Here is a 20,640-nt window from a genome sequence, read left to right as displayed (position 1 = left end):
CAGCTCACACTGTCCGAGTGATTGACGGCAGCTCCCGACCTCTAGGAAGAGCGGGGCGGGGCCGGAGGCGTGTGTAGGGGCGGAGCTTGGCGGCACCCAGTGTGCGGGGCTGAGCCCCCCCCCCGACCTTCCTCACTGTCTGAGCATGCGCGGGCCGTGGAGATGGACGTCAGTCGAACAGACGTGTCGGAGAGATGGTAGGAGATTGTTGGGGCTGGGAATCTTTTAAACACCTTTGTAAAGGCCCCAGTCGCCGTGTTTGCCTCGCGGCGACAGGCCCCTATGATGATGATGATCAACAGGGGCAGTCCCTCGGAATCGAGGAAGTCTTGCTTCCACTCTAAAAGTGAGTTCTCAGGTGACTGAACAGTCCAATACAGGAATTACAGTCTTTGTCACAGGTGGGGCAGACAGTTTTTGAAGGAAAGGGTGGGTGGGACAGGTTTGCCGCACGCTCCTTCTGCTGCCTGCGCTTGTTTTCTGCATGCTCTCGGCGACAGGAATCGAGGTGCTCAGCGCCCTCCCGGATGCACTTCCTCCACTTAGGACGGACTTTGGCCAGGGACTCCCAGGTGTCGGTGGGGATGTTGCACTTTATTAAGGAGGCTTTGAGGGTGTCCTTGAAACATTTCCTCTGCCCACCTGGGGTGTGCTGTGTCGGAGTCTTGCGTCAGGCATGCGAACAATGTGGCCCCGCCCAGCGGAGCTGATCAAGTGTGGTCAGTGCGTCAATGCTGGGGATGTTGGCCTGGTCAAGGACACCAACGTTGGTGCGTTTGACCTCCCAGGGGATTTGCAGGATCTTCCGGAGACATCGTTGGTGGTATTTCTCCAGCGATTTGTGGTGTCTGCAGTATATGGTCCACGTCTCTGAGCCATACAGGAGGGCGGGTATCACTACAGCTGTGTACACCATGAGTTGGTGGCAGATTTGAGGTCCTGATCTTTGAACACGCTTTTCCTCAGACGGCTAAAGGCTGTGCTGGCGCACTGCAGGCGGTGTTGAATCTCATCGTCGATGTCTGTCTTTGCCAATAATAGGCTCCCGAGGTATGAAAAGTGGTCCACGTCCAGGACCGCGCCGTGGATCTTGATGACTGGGGGGCAGTGTTGTGTGGTGGGGACAGGCTGGTGGAGGACCTTTGTCTTATGGATGTTTAGTGTAAGGCTTATGCTTTCATATGCCTCAGTGATGATGTTGACTATGACTTGGAGGTCAGTCTCTGTATGTGCACAGACGCATGCATCGTCTGTGTACTATAGCTCGATGACAGAGGATGGGATGGTCTTGGATTTGGCCTGGAGACAACGAAGGTTGTACAGGTTCCCACTGGTTCTGCAGTTTAGTTCCACTCTAGCGGGGAGCTTGTTGAATGTGAGGTGGAGCATTGCAGCGAGGAAAATTGAGAAGAGGGTTGGCACGATGAAGCAGCCCTGCTTGACCCCTGTCCGGGCATGGATTGGGTCTGTAATTGATCCATTGGTCAGGATCATAGCTTGCATGTTGGCGTGAAGCAGGCGGAGGATAGTGATGAACTTTTGGGGGTAGCCGAAATGGAGGAGGATGCTCCATAGCCCCTCACGATTGACAGTGTCAAAGGACTTTGTAAGGTCGAAGAAGGCCATGTACAAGGGTTGCTTAAAAAAGGAGGGAGAGAGAAAACGGGTAATTATAGACCGGTTAGCCTGACATCAGTAATGGGGAAAATGTTGGAATCAATCATTAAGGATGAAATAGCAGCGCATTTGGAAAGCAGTGACAGGATCGGTCCAAGTCAGCATGGATTTATGAAAGGGAAATCATGCTTGACAAATCTTCTGGAATTTTTTGAGGATGTAACTAGTAGAGTGGACAAGGGAGAACCAGTGGATGTGGTGTATTTGGACTTTCAAAAGGCTTTTGACAAGGTCCCGCACAAGAGATGCTTGTGCAAAATCAAAGCACATGGTATTGGGGGTAATGTACTGACGTGGATAGAGAACTGGTTGGCAGACAGGAAGCAGAGAATCGGGATAAATGGGTCCTTTTCAGAATAGCAGGCAGTGACTAGTGGAGTGCCGCAGGGCTCGGTGCTTGGACCCCAGTTCTTTACAATATACATCAATGATTTAGATGATGGAATTGGGTGTAATATCTCCAATATTGCGGATGACACTAAACTGGGTGGCGGTGTGAGCTGTGAGGAGGACGCTAAGAGGCTGCAGGGTGACTTGGACAGGTTAGATGAGTGGGCAAATGCATGGCAGATGCAGTATAATGTGGATAAATGTGAGGTTATCCATTTTGGGGCAAAAACACGAAGGCAGAATATTATCTGAATGGCGGCAGATTAGGAAAAGGGGAGGTCCAACGAGACCTGGGTGTCATGGTTCATCAGTCACTGAAAGTGGGCATGCAGGTACAGCAGGTGGTGAAGAAGGCAAATGGTATGTTGGTCTTTATACCTAGGGGATTTGAGTTTTGGAGCAAGGAGGTTTTACTGCAGTTGTACAGGGCCTTAGTGAGGCCTCACCTGGAATATTATGTTCAGTTTTGGTCTCCTAACCTGAGGAAGGACGTTCTTCCTATTGAGGAAGTGCAGTGAAGGTTCACCAGACTGATTCCAGGGATGGCTGGACTGACATATGAGGAGAAACTGAATCAACTGGGCCTTTATTCACTGGAGTTTAGAAGGATGAGAGGGGATCTCATAGAAACGTATAAGATTCTGACGAGACTGGACAGGTTAGATGCGGGAAGAATGTTCCCGATGTTGGGGAAGTCCAGAACCAGGGGACATAGTCTTAGGATAAGGGGTAGGCCATTTAGGACTGAGATGAGGAGAAACTTCTTCACTCAGAGTTGTTAACCTGTGGAATTCCCTGCCGCAGAGAGTTGTTGATGCCAGTTCATTGGATATATTCAAGAGGGAGTTAGATATGGCCCTTACGGCTAAAGGGATCAAGGGGTATGGAGAGAAAGCAGGAAAGGGGTACTGAGGGAATGATCAGCCATGATCTTATTGAATGACGATGCAGACTCGAAGGGCCGATGGCCTACTCCTGCACCTATTTTCTATGATTCTATGCTGCTGTTCCCTTCATTTTTCTTGCAGCTGTCGCACTGTAAAAGTCATGTCCGTTGTACCCCGAAGAGGATGAAATCCGCACTGTGTCTCCGGGAGGAGCTCCTCAGCCACAGGGAGAAGACAGTTGAGGAGGATTCTAGCGATGACTTTCCCAGTGGTTGATAACAGGGAGATCCCTCTGTAGTTGCCGCAGTTGGACTTGTCCCCTTTTTTAAAGATGGCCATGATTACTGCATCTCTGAGATATCCCGGCATGCTCTCCTCCTTCCAGATGAGAGAGATGAGGTCATGTATTCGTGCCAGCAGTGCCTCTCCGCCATACTTTAGTGCCTCAGCGGGGATTCCGTCTTAATATGTCCTTACCATACAGTATAAATGCACATGAGGCCCATATTTGAGAGAATGTCACTCTGTGACCAGTAACCTTTATTCACCAGCACTGAAGTGATGAAGGTGGTTGGAGCTTCCCCTTTTATACCTGAAAGTCCAGGTTAGGAGTGTCTCCCACAAGTTCACCACCCAGTGGTCAATGTTCTCATGGTGTACAACTTAGGTCAGTTTATACATGGGTTACAATGATTGTCATGTATTTAACTATCACCTCCCCCCTGCCAAAGTCTTATTGGGATCACAGGTTAAGTCTCTGTGGTGGTTGTAGAGCGCCTGAGTTGGGGCTCCGGTTGTTGGGCGCTGGCCTGAGTGTCTGCTGTTTGCGGTGCCTCAGGCCTGTCCGGACTGCCCACAGTGACTGGGCTCTCATCCGCTTGGTCCCGGTGTTCGGTCACCTGTGGAGGAGTGAACTCTACATCGTGTTCTTCCTCTGCTTCTTCTATGGGGTTGCTGAACCTCCTTTTTGTTTGATCCACGTGTTCGTGGCAGATTTGTCCATTGGTAAGTTTGACTACCAGAATCCTATACCCCTCTTTAGCAATCACAGTGCCTGCGAGCCATTTAAGCCCTGCAGCATAGTTGAGGACAAAGACAGGGTCATTGATATCAATACGTCACGCCCTCGCATTCCCATCATGGTAGTCACATTGTGACTGGCGCCTGCTCTCAACAATTTCTTTAATGGTGGGATGTATAAGGGATAACCTGGTTTTGAGCGTCCTTTTCATTAGCAGCTCTGCGGGTGGGACCCCTGTGAGTGAGTGTGGTCGGGATCTATTGGCCAACAGGAGGTGTGATAAGCGGCTTTGTAGGGAACCCCCTTGGATTCTGAGCATCCCCTCTTTGATTATCTGCACTGCTCGTTCCGCCTGTCCGTTTTAGGCCGGCTTGAACGGTGCCATTCTGACATGGTTGATACCATTTCCTGCCATGAAGTCCTGGAATTCAATGCTTGTGAAGCATGGGCCATTGTCGCTGACCAAGACGTCCGGTAGACCGTGGGCGGCGAACATTTCCCGTAGACTTTCTACCGTGGCAGAGGATGTGCTTGAATTGAGAATGTCACACTCGATCATTTGGAGTAGGCGTCTACTACAACCAAAAACATTTTTCCCATGAAAAGACCTGCGTAGCCCACATGGATGCGTGACCATGACTTGGCAGGCCAGGACCAGAGGCTCAGGGGGGCTTCCCTGGGCGCATTGCCCAGCTGGGCACACGTGTTGCACCTGCGAACACCAAGTTCCAGGTCTGCATCTATCCCTGGCCACCAAACGTGTGACTTGGCAATTGCCTTCATTATGACAATGCCCGGGTGCTCATTGTGGAGTTCTCTGATGAACATCTCTCTGCCCATCTGAGGCATGACTACTCGGTTTCCCCATAGTAGGCAATCGGCCTGAATCGAGAGTTCATCCTTGCGCCTGTGAAATGGTTTCAATTCCTAAGGGCATGCCCCGTACGTGGCTGCCCAGTCCCCATTCAGGACACATTCCTTGACTAAAGACAGTAGCGGGTCTCTATTTGTCCAGACTTTAATCTGACGGGCTGTCACTGGTGAGTCTTCGCTTTCGAAAGCTTCAACAGCCATGACCATCTCAGTAGCATGCTCGGTTGCCCCCTCCGGTGGTGGCTAGTGGGAACCTGCTGAGTGCATCGGCGCAGTTTTCAGTGCCCGGTCTCTGCCAAATAGTATCGTCATAGGCGGCTAACGTGAGTGCCCACCTCTGTATGCGGGCCGATGCATTTGCATTTATGGCCGCCTTGTCGGCCAAAAGGGATGTTAGGGGTTTGTGATCTGTCTCCAGCTCAAATTTCCTGCCAAACAGGTACTGATGCATTTCTTTTTACAGCATATACACATGCAAGCGCTTCCTTTTCTACCACCCCGTAGCCCTGTTCTGCCTGGGACAGACTTCTGGAGGCATAAGCTACCAGCTGTAACTGACCCTTGGCATTAATATGCTGCAACACACACCCGACCCCATAGGACGACGCGTCGCACGTTAAAATTAGTTTCTTACATGGCGTTAACAGATTGTTAGAGCACGAAATTTGTTATGCTCCATCAAAAGCCCTTTCCAGGCTGTCCCCCCAGACCCATTCGCGACCTTTGCGTAGGAGCACGTGTAGCGGCTCTAACAGCGTGCTCAATTTGGGAAGAAAGTTACCAAAATAGTTCAGGACCCCCAGGAACGAACGCAGCTCCGTCGTGTTACGGGGTCTGGGTGCTCTCTGGCTCACTTCTGTTTTGGACGCAGTAGGTCTGATCCCGTCTGCTGCTACCTCCATCCCCAGGAATTCTACCTCTGGAGCTAGGAAGACGCACTTCGCCTTTTTCAGTCTCAGACCTACCCGGTCAAGTCTGCGTAGCACCTCCTCCAGGTTGCGGAGGTGTTATTCAGTATCACAACCGTGATGAGGATGTCGTCCTGAAAAACCAGTGTCCTTGGAATCAACTTGAGGAGGCTTTCCATATTTCGACCGAGTGAATCCCGAACGGACATCTGTTGTACTCAAACAACCCCTTGTGTGCTGTGATGGTGGTCAGCTTCTTCGACTTATTCGCCAGCTCCTGGGTTATGTAAGCTGAGGTCGGGTCCAATTTTGAAAAAAGTTTGCCAGCAGATAGCGCCGCAAAGAGGTCCTCGGCTCTCGGTAGCGGATACTGGTCTTGGAGTGACACCTGATTGATGGTGGCCTTGTAATCACCACACATCCTGACTGACCCATCCGCCTTGAGCACCGGCACAATCGGGCTCGCCCAGTCACTGAATTCGACTGGCGAGATGATGCCTTCCCTCAGCAGGTGGTCCAATTCGCCTTCTATCTTTTCCCGCATCACGTACGGCACCGCTCTGGCCTTGTGATGTACAGGCCTGGCGTCCGGGTTTATGTGAATCACTACTTGGTCCCCATGAAAGTGCCAATGCCGGGCTGAAATAGTGAGTCAAATTTGTCCAGGACCTGTGAGCATGATATTCGCTCCACAGAAGAAATTGCATTGACATCGCCCCATTTCCAGTTCATGACAGCCAGCCAACTCCTCCCCAACAGTGCGGGACCGTCACCCGGGACAATCCAGAGTGGCAACCTGTTCTCCAAATCTTTGTGGGTCACGACTACCGTGGCGCTGCCTAGCACTGGAATGATCTCCTTTGTATATGTCTGTAGCTGTGCGTCAATTGGCAATAATTTTGGCCTCCTGGCCTTGGACGCCCACAACTTGTTGAACTGTTTGATACTCATCAGGGACTGGCTGGCCCCTGTGTCTAGCTCCATTTGATACTGGGATGCCATTGAGGAGCACTTTCATCATTATCGGTGGCGTCCTGGGAAAGGAACTGTATATGTGCTCCATATGAACTCGCTGAACTTCAGCTTCCAGCGATTTCCCCCAGTATCATTTGGCCTCGTAGGGCTTACATCGGGCCCGTCCTCCTTGTACATCAACCTGGCTGCAGGTTTCCTGCACATACGCGCCAAGTGACCGTTGACATTGCAGTTTCTGCAGGTATATTGCTGATACCTGCAAACTCTGGGGCTGTGTTTGCCTCCACACCTCCAACATGAGCCGTTGTTGGAAACAAAAGGTTCATTACCAGTCGATCGTCTCTGACTGTCTCTGTAACTGTCCTTAAGCGCACCATTGTTGATGGCCCCATTACTGGCTGCATTGTCCCTTGCGATGGCATGAATCGCTGTTCAGCTAGCCATTGTCTCTGTTTAATTCCCCCTTTGGGTTCGACTACATGCTCGGGCATGTCCGATTGCCCCTGTCTGCCTGGAGAACTGTGTGCCGCGTTAACAATGTTGACTCCCTGTCCATTTGCTGCATTTAAACCAAGATTTTTGTCAAACATCATTCTGGTCTCTTCCTCCCCTGAGATAAATGTCTGGGCCATCAAAGCCACCGTTTCCAGGGTCAAGTCTTTGGTCTCAATCAGTCTCCTGAAAACCCCAGCGTGCCCGATGCCCTCAATAAAAAAAGTCTCTCAGCATCTCCGCTCTGCATGCATCTGGGAACTTACATAGGCTTGCCAGTCGCCAGTGGCCTGCCACAAAGTCTGGAATGCTTTGCCCTTCTCGCCACCGGTGCGTGTAAAACTGGTGTCTCGCCATGCGCATGCTGCTCGCTGGTTTAAAGTGCTCCCCGATCAACTCACTGAGCTCTTCAAAAGTCTTGTCCGCCGGCTTCTCTGGCGCTAGAAGGTCCTTCATCAGGGAGTACGTCCTGGATTCACAAACCGTCAGGAGATGAGCCCTGCGTTTGTCGGCCGAATCCTGTCCCAGCCATTCCTTAGTGACGAAACTTTGCTGTAGTCTCTCAATAAAATCGTCCCAATCATCACCAACACAGTACCTCTCGTCTGTGCTGCTAGTGGCCATGCTCGCGTGGTTTAAATCCCAGTTTCTCGTCGCCAATAATATGTCCTTACCATACAGTATAAATGCACACGAGGCCCATACTTGAGAGGAGGTCACTCTGTGACCAGTAACCTTTATTCACCAGCACTGAAGTGAAGAAGGTGGGTGGAGCTTCCCCTTTTATACCTGAAAGTCCAGATTAGGAGTGTCTCCCACAAGTTCACCACCTAGTGGTCAATGTTCTCACGGTGTACAACTTAGGTCAGTTTATACATGGGTTACAATGACAGTTAAATACATGACACCGTCCGCTCCCGTTATCTTGTTCTTAAGCTGGTGGATGGCCTTTTCTAACTTGTGCAGAGTTGGTGTTTTGCTGAGGACACTCAAGTTAAGGAGATCTTCGAAGTGCTCCTTCCAGCGGGTCCTAACTGCCTCGGTGTCCTTGATGAGCGTCTCCCCATTCTGGCCAGCAGTGGGATGGGTGTTTGGGCCGTAGGTGGCCTTGACTGCAGTAAAGAATCCTCGCACATCATAGCTGTCGGCCAGATGCTCAATCTCCTGTACTTTCTCCACCCACCATCTATTCTTTAGGTCGCGGGTTTTTTGTTGGACCTCGGCCTTAAGCTGTCTGTAATGCTGTTTTGCTGCTCCCGAGTTGGGTTGTTGTTTCAGGCTCAGAAGTGCCCTGCGCTTACGATTTATTAGCTCTCTGATCTCCTGGCCATTCTCATCAAACCAGTCCTGGTGTTTCCTGGTTGAGTGACCGAACGTCTTTTCGTAGGCATTGGAGGTTATGGAGGTCTGTAGGGCAGAGCAAGCGCTGTGGGCATTCTGCGTCTCGGGGTCACCAAGGGATGCCAAGTTAGCTCTCTTAGCTGGGTCTTTGAGTGCCCCGGTATTGACTTTTTTGCGGCCTGCTTCTGCTGTCCCCTCTGCTTTGGGACTATGTTGATGTTGATGATGGAACGAATTAGGCGGTGGTCCGTCCAGCAGTTGTCAGTGTTTGGAGCGAAGGTGTTGCCACAATGTCTTGTACTTGTCCCTCTGGCGGAACAAGGTGTTGGTGATGACAAGGTCGTGCTCTAAGCATTTTGTCAGGAGCAGGGTACCCCTGGAATTGGTTTTCCCGAACCCCTCTCTGCCGATCGCACCTCCCCAGAGGGCTGTATCCTTGCCAAGGAGGATCAGTTTGTCATCTGTAGGGACGTGGGACAGGGATTTTTCGAGGCTAGAGTAAAAACTTGAGCAGGATCACTGGCCGCCATCTTGCACAGGGTGGGGTCATGGCGCATGCGTTGCCATCTTGGCCATGAACAATGAGTGGGCGGGGCTTCAGAGTCCCAGTGCCCGGGAGATGGAGCAACCTGGGCAACCGGTTCTTCATCACCTCACAACAGCAACTTGTATTTATATAGCGCCTTTAATGTAGTAAAATGTTCAAAGGTGCTTCACATAAGAACATAAGAAATAGGAGTAGGCATACGGCTTCTCGAGCCTGGTCCACCATTCAATAAGATCACGGGAGCGTTGTAAGAGAATAATTTAACACCGAGACGGAGAGATTTGAATCATAGAATCACAGAAATTTACAGCATAAAACGAGGCCATTTTAGTCCATGGTGTCCATGCCGGCCGACAAAGAGCTATCCAGCCAAATCCCACTTTCCAGCCCTTCGTCTGTCGCCCTGCAGGTTACGGCACTTCAAGTGCAGATCCAAGTACTTTTTAAATGTGGTGAATGTTTCTGCCTCTGCCACCCTTTCAGGCAGTGAGTTCCAGACCCCACCACCCTCTGGGTGAAGAAATTTCCCCTCAAATCCTCTCATCGGCGGAGGGAGGGAGCTCCAGAATTTAGGACCGAGGCAACGGAAGGCAGGACCACCAATGGTTAAGCAATTATATTTAAGGGGATCCTCTAGAGGGCAAAATTTGAGGAGCACAGATATCTGGGGCCGGCGGTGAGCTTGTGAGGCTGAAGGAGATGGAGATGGGGATGGGCGAGACCGTGGAAGGATTTGTAAACCAGGATGAGAATTTTGAAATTGCATAATAGAGAGCCAATGTAGGTCAGCGAGCACAAGGGTGATGGCTGAATGGGATTTGGTGCAAGTTAGGACACGGGCTGCCGAGTTTTGGATAACCTCAAGTTTACGTAGTGTTGAATGAGGGAGCCCAGTCAGGAGTGCGTTGGAATATCAAGTCTAGAGGTAACAAAGGCATGGATGAGGGTTTCTGCAGCAGATGAGTGAGGCCGGGGCAGAGAAGGGAAAGGAAATGTTACGGGGGTGGAACTGGGCAGTTTTAGTTGATATGTGGTCGGAAGCTCATTACAGGGTCAAATATGACACCAAGTTTGCGAACAGTCTGGTTCACCCTCGGACAGATTCTAGGTAGCAGGATGAAGTCGGTGGCTAGGGAATGGAGTTTGTGACAGGGACCAAAGACAATAGCTTCAGTCTTCCCAATATTTAATTGGCAAAATTTTTGCTCACCCAGTACTTCGTGGACATATAGGGCACAAGTTTCCACACGATAAAAAACGGGCGCCCCTCCGAGCTGGGCGCCCGTTTTTCGCGCCTAAAACGGCGCCGGAAAAAAAACTCGCGATTCTGGAGCGCCCTGCAGCTCCTTGTCTGTTTGGAGCGGCGCCCAGGGGGGCGGAGCCTACACTCGCGCCGATTTTGTAAGTGGGAGGGGGCGGGTACTATTTAAATTAGTTTTTTTCCTGCCGGCAACGCTGTGTGTGCGCGTTGGAGCGTTCGCGCACACGCAGTGTGAAGGAAACATTGGCACTCGGCCATTTTTGTAGTTCTTTGTAGCTGTTTAGTTTTTGAACATTTTTTAATAAAAGCACATTGCCATCAGCACTGAGAAGGCTGCAGGAAGCCTCAAAGTTGAGGCAGCCGTTTCCCGACGACCTCCTCCTTTTGCCGTCGGGAAATGGCTCCTCAATTTGAGGCTTCCTGCAGCCTTCTGTCTCCTTCCCTCCCTCCCTCCCGCCGTCTGGAACGGCTTCCTTCCCCGCTGCGTTCGGTCGGTCGGGCCCGCACTCCCCCCCCCCCCCCCCCCAGCTCGGAATGGCTCTCCCCCCCCCCCCAACCTGCCCTGCGTTCGGTCCCTCCCCGCCGTCTGGAACAGCTTCCTCCCCTGCATTCGGTCGGTTGGTTCCCTCCCTCCCGCCGTCTGGAACGGCTTCCTCTCTTTCCCCCCCCCCCCCCCCCCCGCGTTCGGTCGGTCGGTCGGTCCCCTCCCTTCCCCCCCGCCCGCCGGCCGGCCGTCTGGAACGGCTTCCTTCCCCCCCCCCGCGGTCGGTCGGTCCCCTCCTTTCCCCCCCGCGTTCGGTCGGCCGGCCGTCTGGAACGGCTTCCTTCCACCCCCCCGCGTTTGGGAACGGCTGCCTCGTTTTGTGAGGCTTGCTGCAGCATTCTCCCTGCCTGAAGCACTTTCACACAGGTAGGAACATGGTTTATTTAATCTTTTTGCTTATAAATTTTTATTCAGGTTGGATTTATTTGTATAATATTTGTATAAGTATAAATAAGGATTTATTGTAGAATTTAATGACTTCCCTTCCCCCTCCCCCCCACCTCGTTCTGGACGCCTAATTTGTAACCTGCGCCTGATTTTTTAATGTGTAGAACAGGTTTTTTCAGTTCTACAAAAATCCTCACTTGCTCCATTCTAAGTTAGTTTGGAGTACGTTTTCACTGTGGAAACTTTCAAATCAGACGTCAGTGGCCGGACACGCCCCCTTTTGAAGAAAAAATTCTGTTCCAAAGTGGAACTGTTCTACCTGACTAGAACTGCAGAAAAAAAAATGTGGAGAATTGCGATTTCGAAGATAGTCCGTTCTCCACCAGTTGCTCCTAAAAATCAGGCGCAAATCATGTGGAAACTTGGGCCCTATGATTGTACCCTTTAATTGAAATTTCCTCTCCTAAATTCTTTTTATCAAAATGTATCACTTCTCACTTTTCTGCTTTAAATTTCATCTGCCTCGTGTCCGTCCATCCACCAGCCTGTCCAGTTTTTCTTTTTCTTTATCAGTAAGTAACCTTTAGCATTGTTGTTGCCAAATTAAGTTTATCTAAGGGTTAAGTCATGGCAGGAGAGCTCGGACACTTGTTATGCTCCTCCTGTACTATGTGGGAAGTCAGGGACGCTTCCAGTGTCCCTGATGACTACGCGTGCGGGAAGTGCCTCTGCCTGCAGTTCCTGACGGACCGCATTTCGGCACTGGAGCTGTGGGTGGATTTACTCTGGAGCATCCACGATGCTGAGAATGACGTGAATAGCACATTTAGTGAGTTGGTCTTACCGCAGGTAAAGGGTACACAGCCAGATAGGGAATGGGTGACCAACAGGAAGAGCAGTGCAAGGAAGGTAATGCAGGTGTCCCCTGCAGTCATCCCCCTGCAAAACAGATACACCGCTTTGTGTACTGTTGGGGGGGATAACTCATCAGGGGAGGGCAGCAGCAGCCAAGTTCATGTCACCGTGGGTGGCTCTGCTGCACAGGTGGACAGGAAAAAGAGTGGGAGAGCTATAGTGATAGGGGATTCAATTGTAAGGGGAATAGATAGGCATTTCTGTGGCCGCAACCGAGACTCCAGGATGGTATGTTGCCTCCCTGGTGCAAGGGTCAAGGATGTCTCGGAGCGGGTGCAGGACAATCTGAAAAGGGAGGGTGAACAGCCAGTTGTTATGGTGCATATAGGTACCAATGATATAGGTAAAAAAATTGGATGAGGTCCTACAAGACGCATTTAGGGAGCTATGAGCGAAATGAAAAAGTAGCACCTCAAATGTAGTAATCTCTAGATTGCTCCCAGTGCCACGTGCTAGTCAGAGTAGGAATCGCAGGATAGCTCAGATGAATACGTGGCTTGAGGAGTGGTGCAGAAGGGAGGGATTCAAATTCCTGGGACATTGGAACCGGTTCTGGGGGAGGTGGGACCAGTACAAGCCGGACGGTCTGCACCTGGGCAGGACTGGAACCAATGTCCTAGGGGAAGTATTTGCCAGTGCTGTTGGGGAGTTAAACTAATATGGCAGGGGGATGGGAACCTATGCAGAGAGACAGAGGGAAGTAGAATGGGGGCAGAAGCAAAAGATAGAAAGAAGACAAGTAAAAGTGGAGGGCAGAGAAACCTAAGGCAAAAAGCAAAAAGGGCCACATTACAGCAAAATTCTAAAGGGGCAAAGTGTGTTTAAAAAGACAAGCCTGAAGGCTCTGCCTCAATGGGAGGAGTTTTCGCAATAAGGTGGACGAATTAACTGCGCAGATAGCAGTTAACGGGTATGATGTAATTGGCATCACGGAGACATGGCTCCAGAGTGACCAAGGCTGGAAACTCAACAGCCAGGGGTATTCAACATTTAGGAAGGATAGACAGAAAGGAAAAGGAGGCAGGTGGCATTGCTGGTTAAAGAGGAAATGAATGCAATAGTAAGAAAGGATATTAGCTTTGATGATGTGGAATCGGTATGGGTGGAGCTACAGAATACCAAGGGGCAGAAAACGCTGGTGGGAGTTGTGTACAGACCACCAAGCAGTAGTAGTAAGGTTGGGGACAGCATCAAACAAGAAATTAGGGATACATGCAATAAAAGTACAGTAGTTATCATGGGTGACTTTAATCTACTTATTGATTGGGCTAACCAAACTGGTAGCGATGCGGTGGAGGAAGATTTCCTGGAGTATATTAGGGATGGTTTTCTGGACCAATATGTCGAGGAACCAACTAGGGAGCTGGCCATCCTAGACTGGGTGATGTGTAATGAGAAAGGACTAATTAGCAATCATGTTGTGCGAGGCCCCTTGGGGAAGAGTGACCATAATATGGTAGAATTCTTTATTAAGATGGAGAGTGACACAGTTAATTCAGAAACTAGGGTCCTGAACTTAAGGAAAGGTAACTTCGGTGGTTTGAGGCGTGAATTGGCTAGAATAGACTAGCAAATGATACTCAAAGAGTTGACGGTGGATAGGCAATGGCAAATATTTAAAGATCACATGGATGAACTTCAGCAATTGTACATCCCTATCTGGAGTAAAAATAAAACGGGGAAGGTGGCTCAACCGTGGCTAACAAGGGAAATTAAGGATAGTGTTAAATCCAAGGAAGAGGCATATAAATTGGCCAGAAAAAGCAGAAAACCTGAGGACTGGGAGAAATTTAGGATTCAGCAGAGGAGGACAAAGGGTTTAATTAAGAGGGGGAAAATAGAGTACGAGAAGAAGCTTGCCGGGAACATAAAAACTGACTGCAAAAGCTTCTGTAGATATGTGAAGAGAAAAAGATTAGTGAAGACAAATGCAGACCCCTTGCAGTCAGATTCAGGTGAATTTATAATGGGGAATAAAGAAATGACAGACCAGTTGAACAAATACTTTGGTTCTGTCTTCACGAAGGAAGACACAAATAACCTTCCGGAAGTACTGGGGGACCAAGGGTCTAGTGAGAAGGCGAAACTGAAGGATATCCTTATTAGGTGGGAAATTGTGTTGGGGAAATTGATGGGATTGAAGGCCAATCCTCGGGGTCCGATAGTCTGCATCCCAGAGTACTTAAGGAAGTGGCCCTAGAAATAGTGGATGCATTGGTGATCATTTTGCAACAGTCTATCGACTCGGGATCAGTTCCTATGGACTGGAGGATAGCCAGAGGGAGCAGGGAGGTGTTACTACAGTTGTACAGGGCCTTGGTGAGGCCACACCTGGAGTATTGTGTACAGTTTTGGTCTCCTAACTTGAGGAAGGACATTCTTGCTATTGAGGGAGTGCAGCGAAGGTTCACCAGACTGATTCCCGGGATGGTGGGACTGACCTATCAAGAAAGACTGGATCAACTGGGCTTGTATTCACTGGAGTTCAGAAGAATGAGAGGGGATCTCATATATTCAAAAATAAGTTAGATGTAGTCCTTACTACTCGGGGGATCAAGGGGCATGGCGAGAAAGCAGGAATGGGGTACTGAAGTTGCATGTTCAGCCATGAACTCATTGAATGGCGGTGTAGGCTCAAAGGGCCGAATGGCCTACTCCTGCACCTATTTTCTGTGCTTCTATGTTTCTATATAATGTAACACCACTTTTTAAAAAGGGAGGGAGAGAGAAAGCAGGTAATTATAAACCGGTTAGCCTGACATCAGTAGTGGGGAAAATGTTGGAATCAATTATTAAGGATTGAATAGCAGCGCATTTGGAAAGCAGTGATAGGATCGGTCCAAGTCAGCATGAATTTGTGAAAGGGAAATCATGCTTGACAAATCTTGAATTTTTTGAGGATGTAACTAGTAGAGTGGACAAGGGAGAACCAGTGGACTTTCAAAAGGCTTTTGACAAGGTCCCACACAAGAGATTGGTGTGCAAAATCAAAATGCATGATATTGGGGGTAATATACTGACGTGGATAGGGAACTGGTTGGCAGACAGGAAGCAGAGAGTCGGGATAAATGGGTCCTTTTCAGAAAGGCAGGCAGTCACTAGTGGAGTGCCGCAGGGCTCAGTGCTGGGACCCCAGCTCTTTACTATATACATCAATGATTTAGATGAAGGAATTGAGTGTAATATCTCCAAGTTTGCAGATGACACTAAACTGGATGGTGGTATGAGCTATGAGGGGGGTCGCTAAGAGGCTGCAGGGTGACTTGGACAGGTTAGGTGAGTGGGCAAATGCAAGGCAGATGCAGTATAATGTGGATAAATGTGAGGTTATCCAATTTGGGGTCAAAAACGTGAAGACAGAATATTATCTGAATGGCGGCAGATTAGGAAAAGGGGAGGTGCAACGAGACCTGGGTGTCATGGTTCATCAGTCATTGAAAGTTGGCATACAGGTACAGCAGGTGGTGAAGAAGGCAAATGGTATGTTGGCCTTCATAGCTAGGGGATTTGAATATAGGAGCAGGGAGGTCTTACTGCAGTTGTACAGGGCCTTGGTGAGGCCTCACCTGGAATATTGTGTTCAGTTTTAGTCTCCTAATCTGAGGAAGGACGTTCTTACTATTGAGAGAGTGCAGCGAATGTTCACCAGACTAATTCCTGGAATGGCTGGACTGACATATGAGGAGAGACTGGATCAACTGGGCCTTTATACATTGGAGTTTAGAAGGATAAGAGGGGACCTCACAGAAACATAAAAGATTCTGACAGGACGGGACAGGTTAGATGCGGGGTAGAATGTTCCCGATGTTGGGGAAGTCCACAACCAGGGTACACAGTCTTAGGATAAGGGGTAAGCCATTTAGGACTGAGATGAGGAGAAACTTCTTCACTCAGAGAGTTGTTAACCTGAGGAATTCCCTGTCGCAGAGAGTTGTTGATGCCAGTTCATTGGATATATTCAAGAGAGAGTTAGATATGTCCCTTACGGCTAAAGGGATCAAGGGGTATGGAGAGAAAGCAGGAAAGGGGTACTGAGGGAATGATCAGCCATATCTTATTGAATGGTGGTGCAGGTTCGAAGGGCCTATTCCTGCAACTATTTTCTATGTTTCTATGTTGCTATGTCATCTTGACGTCTTTCACTATCTTCCTCACTGTTCACTATACTTCGAAGTTTTGTATCATCTGCAAATTTTGAAATTGTGCCCTGTACACCCACATCCAAGTCATTAATATATATCAAGAAAAACTCCAGGTTGGATGATCAATTGAAGCCTCGTCCACACACTCAACACGTGTACGGTTTCTCCCCGCTGTGAATGATGCGATCTTTTTTTTCAGGCTATGTAACTTGTTAAAGCTCTTTCCATAGTCAGTGCACTGGAACACTCTCACTCAGGTGTGTGTGTCTTAGTGCTTTTCCAGTCACACTGATGTTTGAAATCTTTTCCCACAGACAGAACAGGCAAACATTTCTCCTTTCATATTCAAAAGCCAATGATATTCAGGTCCTGATGAATCGAGTAATGCTGACAGATCTTGATGATGTTTGCTTTGTGTTCCCCGTCATTAACACGTATGCTTCTAACACCCAGTAAAAGGAGTTTACAAAACATCATCACTGTGTACAGGATAGAAATTCAGAACAGACTTCTGAACAGTACTTGTTATGGACTGTTATATCCTATAGTTCTCTGAAAGTTGTAATCCCCATCCCACATACTCTCCCTCCTCCCTGTCCCACATACACTCCTTCCTCCCTGTACTGAAATCAAAATCCATCACACATCTCCCAACAGATTTTGCTCCTCTCCCAGTTTTCAGCCCAGATTCTGGTTGGGTTCAGTTCGACATTCACTGGCTCCTCTCCCTATCCTACCCTGAAGGTGCTGTCTCTGGCTGGGTTCAGTTCTGCACTCACTGGTTCCCCTCCCTCCCCTCCCCTGAAGGTGCTGACTCTGGCTGGGTTCAGTTCTGCACTCACTGGTTCCCCTCCCTCTCCTCCCCTTAAGGTGCTGTCTCTGGCTGGGTTCAGTTCTGCACTCACTGGTTCCCCTCCCTCCACTGAAGATGCTGACTCTGATGGGTGCGCTCTCCCGTTCTTTCCAGCACTCTGGCCCTCCCTGTCTATCTATAACATCTCCCTGTTTTCGTGATGGGCTCTCCCTGACCACTCTGTCTTTCACCTTATACAGACACTCGCTGACCGTCACTGTTTCATAGAATCATACAGCACAGAAGGAGGCCATTTGATCCATCCATTAAATTAGTCCAACTCCCTGCTCTCTCCCCATAGACTTCCTTTGGAAGTATTTATCCAATTCCCTTTACAAAGTTACTATTGAATCTGTTTCCACCAGCCTTTCAGGCAATGCATTCCAGATCATAACAAGTCACTGATTTAAAAAATCTCACCTCACCTCCCCCCCCTGGCTAGTTGCCCAATTGTTTTAATTTTGCCCCCTCTGGTTGGTAAGCCTCTGGTTACCAACCCTCCTGCCAGTGGAAACATCTGCTATCCTATTGACACTGCGAAAACCATTCATCACTTTGAAAACCAATATTAAATCTCCCTTTAACCTTCACAGCACAAAGAAGAATAATCCCAGCTTCTCCAGTCTCTCCAGATAGCTGAAACCCCACATCACTGGCACCATTCTAGTAAATCTCCTCTGCTCCCCCTCAAAGGTCTTGAGGTCTTTTCTAAAGTGTGTGCCCAGAATTGGACACAATACTCTAACTAGTGATTTATAAAAGTTTAGCATAACATCCTTGCTCTTGTACTCTGTGTTTCTGTTGGTAAAGCCAATGATCCCGCATGCTATTTTAACAATTAATTTGTCCTGCCACCTACAAAGATCCCTCCATCCCATTTAAACACGACACAATTGGCCGAAATGGCCTCTTTCCATGTCATAAATTTCTATGATTCTAGGATAAGAAAAAGGAGTCGGCCATTCAGCCCCTCGAGCCTGCTCCGCTCTTCACTAAGATCATGGCTGATCTTTTACCTCACCTCCACTTTCCTGTACTATCCCATATCCCTGGATTCCCTTAATATCCAAAAATCTATCGATCTCTGTCTTGAATATACTCTAAGACTAAGCATCTACAGCCCTCTGGGGTAAAGAATTCCAAAGATTCACTACTCTCTGAATGAAGAAATTTCTCCTCACCTCAGTCCTAAATGGCTGACCCCTTATTCTGAGACTCGGATCCCTAGTTCTAGACTCTTCCCTGCATCTATCCTGTCAGGTCCTGTAAGAATGTTGTATGTTTCAATGAGATCACCTCTCATTCTTCTAAACTCTAGAGAATACAGGCCTAGTCTACTCAATCTCTCCTCATAGGACAATCACCCATCCCAGGAATCAGTCTGGTGAACCTTCGTTGCACTCCCTCTGTGACAAGTATATCCTTCCTTGGGTAAGAAGACCAAAACTGTACACAATACTCCAAGTGTGAACTCACCAGGGCCCGATATAATTGCAGTAAGACGTCTTTACTCTTATGCTCTCAAGTCTTTTTCGATTTTGAGGTACTGCCTATGATGATGATGGATGACTCAAATCCTCTTGTAATAACCCTTTTATATGGGTTCTCTCTCATAGTCCTTTTTTCCTGTTTTAAATTCATTTTACAGGGTATTAGAAGGGGAGGATTTGCAGACGGGAAGCTCAAATCAAACATCAAAATAAGATCAGAGAGTCACTCGATTCACGGACCTGAATATCATCGGCCTTTGAACATGAAAGCAGAAAGCACCGTTTACAGCGGGTAGAAACCGTTTACAGATGTTTTGTGTGTGGACAAGGCTTCAGCCAATCATCCAACCTGGAGAGACACAAGCGCACTCACGCTCGGGAGAGGCCGTTCATCTGTTCTGAGTGTGGGAAGGGTTTCACTAATTCATCCCATCTACTGAGACACCAGCACGTTCACACTGGAGAGAGTCTGTACACCTGTCCTGTGTGTGGGGAGGGATTCACTCAGTCCTCACACTTACTGAGACACCAGCATGTTCACACTGATGAGCGACCTTTTAAATGTTCTGACTGTGAGAAGAGATTTAAAAGCAAAAGGCATCTGCTGAGACACCAGCGAGTTCACACTGGGGAGAGGCCGTTCATTTGCTCCGTGTGTGGGAAGGGATTCACTCAGTCATCCACCCTGCTGAATCACCAGCGAGTTCACACTGACGAGAGACCTTTTAAATGCCCGGACTGTGGGAAGTGCTTTAAAAGTTCTGGGGAACTGACAAGCCATCAACGTGTTCACACTGACGAGAGACCATTCAGGTGCTCTCACTGCGGGAAAGGGTTCAGGCGAACATCTGAACTCACTGTACACCAGCGCACTCACACTGGGGAGAGGCCGTTCATCTGCTCTGAATGTGGAAAGGGATTCGCTCAGTCATTCGATCTTCGGATACACCAGCGAGTTCACACTGGGGAGAGGCCATTCACCTGCTCCGAGTGTGGGGAGGGCTTCACTCGGTCAACCACGCTGCTCAGCCACCAGCGAGTTCACATTGGGGAGAGGCCGTTCACATGCTATGAGTGTGGGAAGAGATTCGTTCTGTCATCCGACCTTCTGATACACCAGCGCGTTCACACTGGGGAGAGGCCGTTCACCTGCTCAGAGTGTGGGGAGCGTTTCACTCGGTCATCCACGCTGCACAGACACCAGCGAGTTCACACCGGGGAGAGGCCGTTCACATGCTCTGAATGTGGAAAGAGATTCACTCAGTCATCCAATCTGCTGACACACCAGCGAGTTCACACTGGGGAGAGGCCATTCACCTGCTCTGTGTGTGGGAAGGGATTCACTCAGTCATCCGACCTTCTGACACACCAGCGAGTTCACACTGGGGAGAGGCCATTCACCTGCTCCGTGTGTGGGAAGGGATTCACTCGTTCATCCCACCTGCTGACACACCAGCGAGTTCACATGTGATTGAAGGGGATGGATCCAGGACTGAACCATGTTCATTCTGACAGTTGGGGTTTGTTTCTGCTGATAATAACCACTAAAATGGGTCTGGAGTTTAATATTATGGAATAAAAAGAGAAAATGCTGGAAATCTCAGCAGGTCAGGCAGCATCTGTGGAGAGAAAGCAGCGTTAATGTTTCGGGTCGATGACCTTTGTTAACTATGCTTTCTCTCCACAGATGCTGCCTGACCTGCTGAGATGTCCAACATTTTCTGTTTTTATTCCAGATTCCAGCATCCGCAGTATTTTGCTTTTGTTTTAATATTCTGGATATATGTTAAATAAATCAGCTTTGTTTTAAACACATTGTTGTAGATTTTAGTCTTTCCCACCTGAGTGTTTAGCATCACCTGGCTGGAGCTCAGAAAGGACAATCTGGGGGAGGATCGTACGGCGGGAACAGAACTATAGCCTGGACACAGTCCTTC

The 20,640-nt window shown here is 49.0% G+C and overlaps 1 pseudogene; it reads left to right on the top strand.

The window, feature by feature from the left end:
* Positions 1-90: 90 nt before the first annotated feature.
* On the top strand, positions 91-20,333 carry LOC139237927 (zinc finger protein 229-like; annotated as a pseudogene).
* Positions 20,334-20,640: the final 307 nt, after the last annotated feature.

The sequence above is a fragment of the Pristiophorus japonicus genome, chromosome 2, assembly GCF_044704955.1.
Source record: "Pristiophorus japonicus isolate sPriJap1 chromosome 2, sPriJap1.hap1, whole genome shotgun sequence".
NCBI lineage: Eukaryota > Metazoa > Chordata > Chondrichthyes > Pristiophoridae > Pristiophorus > Pristiophorus japonicus.
The sequence above is the reverse complement of the archived record's forward strand: the minus strand, read 5'-3'. Positions and strand labels throughout refer to the sequence as shown.